Below are 12350 nucleotides of genomic sequence, written 5' to 3' on the forward strand. Positions count from 1 at the left end.
ATAATTAATTCGTTTTTGATTTCGTTTCATGCAAACATTTATATTCAGAATAAGGCCTTAAAATTGATGGGAGCGATGGAGTGACAGCGTGCAGTGAACGGAACATAGCGCTTATTTAATCACAGTTTTCAGGAAACGATAAATTTATTTAGTTAATAGCACAGTAAAAGACAAGAGTAGATTAAATATATCTATGAATAAAACTAAATAAAATCTCAGAACCCTAAAGAAATCTAAAACTAAACACGCAATAAACAGCTACAGAAAGAGGCCTCCCCGCGCAACTCCCGGCGCAAAGGTAGCCATCACACTCGCTGCGTTTCACTTTAAATTGCGATCAACAGCATTTGAAGAACCACGAAGGAGCGCGGGTCAAGGTTTCTTGCAGTTTAGATTAGTGATCTGCTAGTATTTTTAGGGTTCCGTACCTCAAAAGGAAAAAACGGAACCCTTATAGGATCACTCGTGCGTCTTTCTGTCTGTCTGTCCGTCTGTCACAGCCTATTTTCTCCGAAACTACTAGACCAATTATGTTGAAATTTGGTATACATACGTAAGTTTGTGACCCAAAGACGAACATGTAACGTAAACAAATGAATTTTAAACATGGGGGCCACTTTTGGGGGGTAAATGTGAAAATTAAAAAATAAAGTTTTTCAAACTATATCGTGTTACATATCAAATGAAAGAGCTCGTTGTGAGAATCTCAAATGTATATTTTTATAATTTTAGAATAAACAATTTGGAAATTATTTAAGAAAATAGGCAAAAAATGACCATTCCCCCCCTTTATCTCCCAAATTACTGGGTCTAAAATTTAAAAATAAAATACACAAAATAGATCTTTACCTATATATTACAGGAAAACCTATTAGAAACGTGCAGTCAAGCGTGAGTCGGGCTTAATTACTTAGTTTTTTGATCTGACCCCTACGGGTTTTTTAAAGACATCTTCTGTTTCACATAAAAAATACATTGTTTAAATTGTGTAATGTACGGAATCCTTGGAACGCGAGTCCGACTCGCACTCGGCTGGTTTTTTTGTAAAAGGACATCCTTTTGTCAGAGCTCTTAAAAATGTAGCCTATGTTAACCGAATCATAAAATAAAAATGAATCGATTAAGGCATTAACCAAGGTTGGCTTGGTACACACGACACGTCGTACATACGAATACGGTCAGCATCAATAGCGGATTAGATAAGCATAAAATATTATCTAATAGCTGATAAGTACATACTCTAAAACCTGAATTATAGAGATCTGTATTTGGTGAGATATTCCATATATTTTTGGTGCGTTGTTTCATCTGCTACTATTGAGCCTTCCTGTAATTGGGAAAAAGACAAGATCGGATAACACCTTAACATTATTTCGTCTTTCTGGTATCTTGTTGTACATTTTGCTGCATTTTTCACCCTCTTTCCACTCTCTCCTCTCATCTACTCAAAAGTTAACTTGAAGAGATCCCTCAAAGTTCGCCTTTGTACATTCTTACTAGTTGTATGTTATTTTTAATGTATCTTTGTACGATAAAGAGTTTAATACTACTAAACGGTAAAATATTCTAATATTGTCTTCAAAGTGTCCAGCGTTACCGAACTACCGAAGTTCTCAGTTCCTTAATTAACCTCCTATACCTATGTGTATGAAAAGCATCCTGACCAAATGATTTTTTCTGCTCTAAACAGCACAACCACACCTGACATAATGAAACTTATATTTATGTAATATAAGTACTATCCGTAAGAGTTGTAACATGTATTCTTTTATGTATTTCTTAAATTTCCAACGAGTCGTTCATTCGTCTACCCAAGGGCCCTATTCGGAAAGAGTGCGCTAAAATAAGTGAAACTTGTTTACTCCCCACAGTCTCGTAAATAGCTCGGTTTGCTTAAGATTAATCTATTTAGTTTTTCTTTTGAAACAAGTCGTAACACGTCTTTTAAGTTTTGTTTAAGGGTTAAGAAGTGGAGAGGTTATAGTGAAGTAAACGGATTGTACTGAAGAACATGGACATGATTCCGTTACCAATTAATACATTAAATAAACTTGGTGCGTACCGGTAATATTATGACATCTCGGTACTAATACTGCCAGTGCCAGTTCCCAGTGCCAGTGTACAGTCTGCTTTCTTTAAAATACCCCAACTTAAGTACCAGGCCATCATACTATCTGTATTAGAATAGTAGATTGTTAACCAAGGGATGAAAAGCAGCGATGTATGCGGAGGTAGTTTGGCGCTCGAACGCAGTGAGAGCGCCAATATTCCGAGGCTGAAATGGTGCCTTTCACCAGAGTTAAACATTCTACTTTTCATTTTGAATACGAGGAAAAAAAATGCCTGTGTTTTAAAAAAAAACATGACAAAGTATTTCTTTAAGTACCCACTTTCAATTAACAATTTAGGAAAAACTATCGTTATTTATGGAATGGGGAGTTAAATATCAGAACGGAGTTTCCTTTATACATATATTTAAAATCAAATTCAAATTGTTAATCTTAAAAAAAGAAAAAAAATCGTACTTGGAAAGTAAAATGCTCTATTGCAGAAACGTATCACTTTCTGCACACAGAACAACAATGACCCCCTTTTAGAGCAAGAGAAATGAAAAAAATACATATGTTACCGACTGTACTGCCACTGCCACAAATACCACACAATTTCACGTAAGTCGTCGCACAGGCTTTAACACAACTGTACTTACCTTATCATGTATGTATACCGTAAAATGGGGTGAGTTGGGTTCGCGGGGAGAGTTGAGTTATGAATGGGGAGAGAAGGGATGAAAGGGGGGTGAGATGGGTTTTTAAGGCTACTGCTACAAAAATAATGTTTCCAATTTAAAATGGAGCTATAGTAATACTCATAATAAAAAAAAAACGATCCAACAATCTTCCAAAATCACCTTTGTATGAAATCCCATCTCACCCCAATTACGAGGGACTACGGGGTGTAGTGGAATTTCCTGTTTATCGTCAAAGTTATGAACTGGAACTACCCAAAATAAAATAAAAACTAAAATACAAACGTCCGGAACATTACACCATTCAGTTTGCATATGTAAAAATAAAATGTTATCGAGGTTAGAATGTCAGCTTTGCATCTACTCACCCCACTTTACGACACCTAAATTAAGTACTATCCCAATCTGACTCATCTGGAAGTCTCACCCTGTACAAATTAAAGTGTCTTCAGACAGCCCAAATAGCGAGTCATCCAAAACAGCTTAGCGATTCCCGACACACTTCAAGTATTATTACTCAATTCCACTTAACGTCTAATGCTCAATGTGAACCCATTATTGCGCCAGTAAATGAAACGACCGGAGGCCTGCTTCCAGCTACATCCAGTAGAATTCAAATTCAATTCAAACTTGTTATAAACCAATTTATTTACGTATCAGCATTGCGATACAGCGAGGAAATGCCGCCAGCATCCTTGGTACAATGCCTCAAGGGCCTGTTTTAGATTTAAGCTAGTTATTAATTTCGTTTACGTAGTACCACTGTATATATCTTGTATGTAAATAAATATATGTTTATATTTATTAGATAATGCCATGTTTAATTAGTAGAAGTATTATTATTTGTATCTCCTTGGATATCACGGGTCTTTTGATAGGCTTGCTTGCGTCGGGATATAGATCCAACACGTAGAGGCCCCCTTGGAGAGCTTTAATGTCATTATTATCATAGAGTAACTTATATTAGAGCGGTACTGTCATAGTAAATTTTGTAACCCCAGTAAATTCACTGCCATCTGTCGACACACATTAAAACTAAAAATACATATTTATAAAAATACGATAAAATGTATTTAAATATGGATAAATGATTTATTTATTTGCATTAATTATTTTTATGATTTTGACCCATGTTCTTTCACTGATATGCGTTAAAATTGTTAAATAACAAACGAAACCGTCAACGCCATCTATACGACAGTAAGCCAAAGCTAGTAGCACCCTCTGAACGAGAATCAAATTTTCTTGATTTTCGAGGCACGTTTTTTCCTTAGACTGTATCCATCTATTACGGAGTTATATCTATCTTTGTTATTATTATGTTTCTTATATTGATGCAAATGGATTGGAAAAGAAAAGAAATATAAAAAAATCGGCAAAGTGCGAATCGGACTCGCTCACGAAGGGTTCCGTACCAGGCTTGCTTGCGTGGGGATATAGATCCAACACGTAGAGGCCCCTTGGAGAGCTTTAATGTCATTATTATTATGTTTCTTATATTGATGCAAATGGATTGGAAAAAAAAAAAATATATAAAAAAATCGGCAAAGTGCGAATCGGACTCGCTCACGAAGGGTTCCGTACCATTACACGCAAATTACACGTACTTAAATAGTGTTTAGTTTTTAAGTTTATGAAAATATGTATGTTAGTCTATAAGGTATATGTAATATGTGGGCCTTGTTGCCTGAATTAAATTTTAAAATAAAATTAATTACGCAAAAAACGGCAAACTAATCACGTTTGTTGTATGGGAGCCCCACCAAATATTTATTTTATACTGTTTTTAGTATTTTTTGTTATAGCGGCAACAGAAATACATCATCTGTGAAAATTTCAACTGTCTATATAGCTATCACGGTTCATGAGATACAGCCTGGTGATAAACAGACAGACGAACAGTGGAGTCTTAGAAACAGGGTCCCGTTTTTACCCTTTGGGTACGGAACCCTTAAGAGTTTTTTATACCATGACGGTGGCAACCGTCGCCTGATGTGAAGCAGCCACCGTAGCCTATGGGCGCTTGCTACTCCACTGGAGTTACACGTAAGTACCTACACGCTGACCCTGACCTTGCAAACAGCATCAGCAACTTGAAATTACGAGGACTAAAATAGAGTTTTAAGAAATTCACATAAATTAGTTTTCTAACAAATGCAAACAAACTCGATTAAATTTTATTTACTCCTTGATTCACAATAAAAATATTTGACTTTCAACCTTCTTGGTTTGCATAACTTGGAGATATATTGTTAAAAACCGAATACACCTGCGTACCCTTTACGAGTAAATTCTCAAGAAAATACATACCTACGTGTTTAATACATAATAATATAACTTTAACTTTGCGTAAACTGAAATTAAAATCACCCATTACACTGAAAGTCCCACAGACAGAACCATTCTAAACTTGTAGCAAAACACGATAATTGACCCGTTCACGACATTTTACTTTTCGCCTCATTGGGTATACATAAACGTATTCGCATTCACACATTTAATAACTCTCTAAAGGACATATTATATCGTAAAAGCGTATAAGCACTTTGAATTTATGGTGGAGCAAGTTTATTGCTTGTAGCTTATTGAATTTGCTGAATATAGGCTTAATTATACGGCATGTACAGACGAGTGTTAAAATATGGGTGCACACATAATACTCAAAAATATGTCACATATTTTTCAGTAAGTTATATGCATCCATATTTTTACACTTGACTGTTACATCTTGATTAGTCTTGATATTGGAGGGTTGGATTTACGGAATGAATATATAGGTCACACTAAGCAACTTTTACTATGGGATCAACCCTGAAATCGCAAAAAAAATGGCTGTTTCATGCAGTTTGGCTGGTCTGATGTTGATATTTTGTATGTGAGTCAATTTTTTTTCAAATGTTCCCTGAGCCAGAAGGCGAAAAATTTCCTTATATGATCATGTTTTTCTAAGAGGCGTTGATATTCGTAGACGTGGAAAAAATATACGTAGTTCTTAACTATATTATCTTTAATAACATAGCCTGCGATACACGAATTATGACACTTCGCTCGATACAATTAATTCCCAAAGTAACCTCTAACTCGGACTTTTAATCCAACTTTACTCGGTTATTTATTATGTAAAAGTAAAAGGAAGAAAAACAATCTTAACCTAAATAGTAATTTGATAGCTTTCGAATTTCGATATTGTAAGGTAACGTTTTTAAAATAAATAAAAATCGACAAAATTCGATCAAAATTGACACTTGGCGCGCATGATCTTTCCCGTTCTATCTTGCGAAATGTGACAGTGACAGCGGCAAACCGATGGAACTGTCTTAATTGATGGTATATTTCAGTATTTATCATAGTAACATATGTTGAAAGCTGGCGTGATATCGCTCTGGATCGATTAAGGTGGCGTGCTCTTGTGTTGGAGGCCAAGACTCATTTTGGGTCATCGCGCCAGCCAAGTAGTAAGTAAAAGTAAGAAACATATATGTACTTTACTTACCAAGAAGAAACTATATAAAATGCAGGTACGTTTTAATATTATGGACAAATAAATAAATATTTTTATTAAACTTTAGCTATTAGTCTTATTTTTTCATTGTTTACAAATATTGTTGCATTAATTACCTAGATAATTATTTATATTAGGTAACAATGTACAATAAAACACTTACCTGATACAATGAGAACTTATATTATTTGAAAGAATATTAAAAAAGACGAATTTCGCAAATAATATTTGCATCTTTTAGTAAAATCATTAAAAAGTTCATACTTTTACAGGAATAGAAGTAATATTATTCAATGAAGAAAATCATTATTTATTGATTTTACTAAATTAATCAGTCTCTTTTTTTAATAAAAAACACCCAAGTATTTTACTTTACTTAATGCTGTTATTGTAGCCAATTTATTATTTTTCGTAAAACAATTCGGTATTAGCCGAATCGTTCTCGAGAATTAAAAAAATATTCTACCTGTTTTATTGAAGATGGCAAATGCGGAGAGAATACCTCAAGGATGCGAATCAAACAACATTGTACGAAAGAAACATTTTATTTTTATAGTTTTGTCACTAACAGTGCATCGTTTCGACGGCGAGGAACATATAAACAAAGTACACCATTACAAGCGTGATACAAAGAGCTTACATCCAAGTGACAGGCTCAATACACCCCTATACTAAGAGTCGTGACTATCACATACATTCAATAATTAATAGAAGGCCGTGGTTTTAGGCATTATTAAAAGACAACAATAAAATATGACATTCACAGCTTGGGGCGGAAAAAAACCCCTAACGACACAATATGTACGTAACATTTGGTTTTTCGTTTGGTATCTAAAGGTTACCCAAGCATTGATAAATGTAATACACAAATTTAGATTTTTTGAATGTAGTTAAAGTATCTATATAAATTCTTTGGTAAGCATAGTGCTATGTGTCATATTAACTATTTTTGCATTTAATTTCTTTTGTGGTACAATGAGAAATAGCTTAATTGCTCACATAAAGATGTACATATGTCAAACGTTACATCTAAATATGAGTAGGTAAGGTAAATGCCTGAAATAAAAGCTTTTTATTTTATTATTTATTGATTGAAGGTAAAGTAGTGCAATAGAATGACAACCTCTATCTTTTTTAAATGTACCCAGAAGTAATCTCTTTTAAGACATTAATATTATAACTATAATTGTAATTTTACTACCCCACGGACCTTTATGGTTTCACATTGGGTGTGGATCCCCCTTGCCGCTGCGAAGTGCGCCACATAAAGGGAGGTGTATTCTGATTGAAATAATAGGTTATGAATTTGATCTATCATTTTCGCTACACAGTGGTCACACGATCCGCATCGGTGTGATAACCGTGTATTCCTTGTCCCCGGAATGTCTAAAGCACACACACACAATATTCGATTACCGTAGACAATAGGTAGATATTGTGTGTGTGTGGGGTAAATGTCGGGATGTATTTTAAATTCATTATATGCGACATAATCCGTTTGCATAGTTTTATTTCGCACGAACACATCATACTAGTTATGTGTGGAAAACAAATATATTTTCATAGCAGCAAGCAATACCTATGTGACAGCAATCTTAGACAGTTTTATCCTAATTAGGTTTTCTATTCATGTTACCTACGACATACTTAAATTACATTTCAAAGTAACATTTAGTTTATATATATTTTAATATAACAAACTTATATAGAAAAAACTTAAGAAGAGTGACGATATTACATTTCCTCACTTGAAAGGCAACCCTATTTGTATTTGATGTTGTGCACATATTTTAAATTTCATAGCAATGGCAACAATTTAAAATTGTCGTATTTTGTATCAAGTAAAATACAATTTGAAGTAAATAAGACTAAAAAAAACAATGTTGTGCACTACATTAAACTGACAATAAACCCAAGTGTTATGTCACTAGAGAGTCTAGATACCTAAAACTAAATTGCGGACCGTGTATCTTAAGATACCTTCACAGATAATAATTTTGCACTCAAAACAGGGTGGCTCAAGAATACGTTGTGAATATATTTTTCTTCCTTAGACGTATTTTACAAAATGGCATTAAAAATTAAAACTACAATCATTTAACTAAAACAAAACGTACTCTCCTTTAGCATTGGTACACAAACGCAAACATTTGTTAAAATTATCAACAATATGCCGCAGCAAAAAAATTGTCAACTTATTTTTGGACCGACCTGCATATTACTTAAATGAAAATTATCAATACAGAAAGTGATCTAAATCATCGCTCTAAAGTATAAAATTTCACCAACAAGGAAAGATTGATCGCTTTATGCAGAACTCGACCAAATAATGGAAAAATCTTGTTTAAATCACCACGAAAACTTATTATAGTCCAAAATATTTACAAAGATTCGTAACGTATATATACTTCATTCAATATTTTTTTTTTAGTTTTCAACCTTTTTCGGCTAAATATTTAAGCAATTAGCCCATATATGATACATTTTATTGTCTATTATAAAAGATATTTATGTATTATTAGGAGTAATAGAACAAATTAAATTATTTTTGAAAATATTTTAATTTGTTTTTATTTCAAGAAGAAACACTACTATATACATTATAAACTGAAACAAATGTCATATACTAAGAAAATGTGACCAAGGCCTCCAGTGCCCCAGGCTACAAACGAACCAGCGGCCTCTGCTATCGCGACAGGTTCCTGTGCCATTCGGCCACCGGGCCACAGCGGCATAGGTCGAATTTTTCCAAGTATATGCACTTCTAGCCTGCCTGCTTCTAAGGTTCCAGCCTGGCCTTGGTTACTTTTTCTTAGTATACATATGACATTTATTTCAGTTTATAAGTTATTCATGTGTTTGACTTTTTCTTAGTGACTATTTCGACGACTAGAATCTGGCCGTAAAAAGAACATAAAATAATGAGAAAAAAAACTTATTACTTATTTTGCAATAAATACTGAGGCTTAAAAATAATTGGAGACAGCAATATTTCTAAGACCCTCTATGCTTACCTATATATAATGACTAGATGGAACCTAACCTAAGCGATATGTGCTGTAAACGCTTTAGACATAGCATATTGAAACTTATTCTAATAATAATAGGCCTTGTAATGCTAAATCACAACACTGCAAAATTTTAAACAGTTTTATCGGAATGTAAGATTTATTATCTGTCCTTTACCGATACCGTCTGACTACCGTAATATCAGTAAGTAACAGTTAATAGTCAAGCTGTTTTTAAAGAGAAACGAAACAGAATGAAATGCCTTATATAAAGTCCTTTATTAGAACCAAGAAATAATTATATACTCAACAAATTTCTTGTCACAATAACCCAACATACAACTCTCTCGTGTTCACGAGTTTTCATATAATATTAAAAATACATTTACACCCTTAAGCAGGAATGTAAAATTACTTAAGAGAATGAGAGGACCCGATTACTTTTGAAACTTTGCCTCTGGTAACTTTGATGGAGTTTACAAGAGTAAATTTCTTCATTAGCATATTACCATTGCAAAGTTAATGTATTTAAAAGTTTTATTATGACAGGCCTGGTTTTTTAATGAACAAAAACGAAATAAGCATATAAAATATCAGTAAAGATAATAAAGAATGGTAACTTTTTTGTTTTAATTTATTTTTTAATTTTATTGATTGACTGATTGATTGATTTATCAAATATATTTGCAGCTATGTCTGTGATTAAAACTTTTTTTTAATAATCAAGAAAATATTAAATAAACGTAAAGTTAGTTACACGTTAAGAAAAACATATTGGCCTATATTTTTGCAATAAATGAGCGATGTCAAAAGCAGAAATATATTTTTCATTTTTCACTGGAAACCTGTTCCAGATCATTAAAAAATAGTTTGTTTGTTCGTATGTTTTTTTTATGTGAGTATTGTATTCAGTATTTTCTATAAGGTAATGTATTATGAAAACATATTTCCATACCATTAGGATACAAAAAGATTTGTAGAAGCACTCGGTTTTTTATTTAACCTAGTTGTATCAAAGTTTGCTAAAAGCATATTAACTACTTTAGAACGTACGCTTTTTCATACAAACCTACATAGATCTTATTGCTAATCACTCTATCAAATATTTATGAAACAAAGGAATGTCTTCGATAACTGAGTTATTCACAAATAGTATCATTAACTATACCTTCGCGTAAATAAATACACGTAATTAAACACATTCTAAATATAATATTCAACAAAAGAGTTAATTAATATTAAATTTATGTTTATCATGGAATAGGTGTAAGCTTTCGAAATATTTATAATGTAGCACTAACTTAATAACTTCAATACAATAATTTTGACATTCACCTTATATTCAAGTTTTAAAAAATCGTCATTTTACTTAACGTCACTTTTTTGCGATCTTAATTCTTATTTATGAATTTAATGCTAAGCAAACTATTAATAAACTATTTGTGATATTTCTTTATGAATTGGATTTGATTTGCCATCATCACCCAATATTAATACTTAAAGAAATATACTAATTGTTTTTAGTCATACATGTATGTTATGTAACAAGAATCGAGTTTATATATAGTATATTTTTATTTAAGCCCCCAACACCCATGTTTACCCCCGACTCCCCCGAGTCTAAAATATGTTACATAACTGAGTTTACTTCACAAGATAAATGTCAAAATTATTGTAATCCTATGCAATAATTATGCCTACGACGAATTGCATTAACACTATGTAAGTCGTATTATCCCAGGTTCAATTTTATGTACAATTATAAATATACGAGATTGTAAAGCTTTCACATAGATCACTATATCCTGAAATACAATTATATTTTTACATTTTGGTACTTTTATAAATACATGTAGATTTTTTCTCGGTTACAGGCTAATAGCTATTAATTATAAAAAGAGAGTCTAAAAGAGTATTTTATTAAATTAGCTAGAAGTCTTATGAAAAACTTCATGCTATTGTGTATTTTATAAAATTACATTTAACATTTACACTAATACAATCTTACGGCATCGTTAAATACCAGTTTTTTATATAACAGGTACAACTTAGCGAATACGTTTACATTTTTTGTTCATTCAAAGAGTAGTGAATAATTTTTTCGCAACTTAATTAGTGGAATATGATTAATTTTGAATAGTTCAACTGTAGTCTACTTAAAATATGAAATTATGTTTGCGCCCTGTAAACTAAAATTTATAGATTCGTATCCTAAACTGCGAATGTAATTTTCTTTAAAACCCGTTAGGTATTTTTTTTTCTTATCTGGCTTTTACTCCCTGCAATTTTTCACAGGGTTATGTACTCTGTCATTGGATATTCGAGAATTAGTACCCGTACCACAAGTCACTGACAGTGTCAATGTCAACACTGACATATTGTTATACGCTAACGTCAACGTAATTTACTTTCTATACATCTCGCTCGCACTAATATGCCAGTACGAGAGAGATGCATAGAAAAATTAGAAAGTAAGTTACGTTCACGCGAGCGTTTATGTCAGTGCCAAACTGGTGGTAGTTGTACAGATTAAAACCTTTCCTGCGCAGTAACAAGTTTTTTTTTTCTGCGTCTGTCAATTGCACAAACCATAAGTAAGTTTTAACAAAAATCTTGTTTTATACTAAGCTAAGTCTTCAGATTTTGTATAAATTCACCGTACCTACTCTATATGGTACTTTAATTTCTATGTTTGTTGACCTACAATCGTAATTATATGTGCAGTCTACTGTCTAATACACAGACTTGCCAAGGCTAGACCAAAAATATCGTCTGGCAATGTAACAAGCAGAAACTTCACCAAACGGACCAAAGGAAAGTACTTACCTATATCAAACTTTGGGAGATCTCAACGTGAAACGTTTGATCCACAAATTTAAACATTTACACAATTACTATAGATATTTACACTGAAGAGAATATTCGAGAAATCTTGCCTACTTAGTACAGACGGTGCTGTACTACAGATTATATAATTCTGCAGAAGATACGTACGCTTTTAAGACCAAAAAAGCATGGCTTATAATAATTAAGCAGCTGCAGCGCTGGGGGCTTAATTTTCCTAAGGGGACAATTGTTAGATTGGTGTGGGAGC

The sequence above is a fragment of the Cydia strobilella genome, chromosome 14 (genome assembly GCF_947568885.1).
Source record: "Cydia strobilella chromosome 14, ilCydStro3.1, whole genome shotgun sequence".
In the NCBI taxonomy this organism is placed as follows: domain Eukaryota; kingdom Metazoa; phylum Arthropoda; class Insecta; order Lepidoptera; family Tortricidae; genus Cydia; species Cydia strobilella.